This window comes from Wasmannia auropunctata, unplaced genomic scaffold, assembly GCF_000956235.1.
Source record: "Wasmannia auropunctata unplaced genomic scaffold, wasmannia.A_1.0 LD336048.1, whole genome shotgun sequence".
Taxonomy (NCBI): domain Eukaryota; kingdom Metazoa; phylum Arthropoda; class Insecta; order Hymenoptera; family Formicidae; genus Wasmannia; species Wasmannia auropunctata.
Window position 1 is genome coordinate 442,333 of NW_012026842.1, and position 1,548 is coordinate 443,880.

The window sequence follows — 1,548 nt, forward strand, 5'->3', positions numbered from 1 at the left end:
TATATTCTTAATAATTTTTCATTAAATCATTTGCACAAACTAGTCCAATCCCAGGGTAAAATACTTAAATGTATTGACCCAAAAACGGACTTAAAAATTAAATAAACCTATCAGTTCGTAACACGTAATTATTAAACGCATGGCATTGTGAAATTATAAAAATACATTAAATATCTCTTGCAGATCATTTACTGTCGCTCGTTGAGATTTGATATTTTGTCAAACGATATTGTTCAATCATATTCCGAAACGAGAATTACAAGATACACAGATGGATGCAAGGAAACACCTTATGTCTTCAAAGGAGCTAAGTAAATGATATTATGATCGAAAATTGAATCCACGCAACCTCCAACCTGGAAATAATTAATATTTCTTTTAAAGGAACCCCATAAAGAAAAGCTCGTCGATCAATATACTGGTCTAAAGTATTAACCAGTTAATAGACACCGGGACAATGTTTCTTACATATATTTTACCCCATTTTGACATAAAACTTGAAATATTTTTCTTAATATTCAACTTAAAAAAAAAATAAAACTTTTATTATATAATATAACCCAAGCAATCGACTAAGCCTATTCAAAATTTCATCCACTTGACCGTTTTTTAGATATGACCATCGTGCCTCCGCTTAACTCGATGGTTGGAGTAAAGAGACACGGCTCGGTCTCACGACCCGTATGCACGCGCGCGCATACTTGGTTGCGCGTTGCGCAACTTTATTACAATTGTTTTTCATCGTGTTTTTTATTGATGTAAATGTCTACTAATCATACCAAAATTTCTTTAGAAATTTGACAATTTGTTTAGCAGAATATTTACATCTATCACAGTGCCAAGAAAAAAAGAAGATTTATAAGAAAGTGCACTTCTCTCTCACAAAATGGTAAGTTGAAACTTTATCTATGTATAATTGTCATCTATAAGCATAAGACAAATATATCCCAGTAAACACTAACCTTAATATTATAATTTCCCACACATGTTTTAAATTACATTAATATAAATTAATGTAATATACACGTTATTCTTATTAATATTAAAATTAAATAATTATCCGAAAATTTTTTATGTAGGACGTTATATTGAGTGAAACTCTGCCAGACTTATTTTACGGATACAGTGGTTTTAATGCAAGTATTCAGCTTACATTCAGTATTATAACACTTGTTTTTGGACAACATTTCGTTGGAGGATTTGCGGTTGCTAATATTTGTAAAGGAGGGTATGTATAAATTTAAGGCAGTACGGGAAAATATTTATAAAAATACACAACTAAATTCGAGAGCGCCTTCTATAGTCACGGCTGGATCTTGATGCCTAATTAATAAATTCTATATGAATTTTCTTAATTCCATTATTCAGCCGTTTACACTGCGCGCCGAATCAATTTTGGACTTACAACGCAATCAATTACTAATTGTGAGGCTGGAATATTCGGCGCGCAGTTTAAATGGCTGTATAATGTAATTAAGAAAATTCATACAGAAATTATTAGGAACCAAGATCCAGCCATGACCGTAGAAGGCACTCTCGAATTTAGCT

At 31.7% G+C, this 1,548-nt stretch overlaps 1 long non-coding RNA gene across 2 annotated transcripts in view; it reads right to left on the reverse strand.

Annotated features, from left to right (window-relative positions):
* Positions 1–1,548, reverse strand: part of LOC105451647 — a 5,691-nt gene that overhangs the window by 1,652 nt on the left and 2,491 nt on the right. The gene's annotated exons all lie outside the window — the stretch shown is intronic.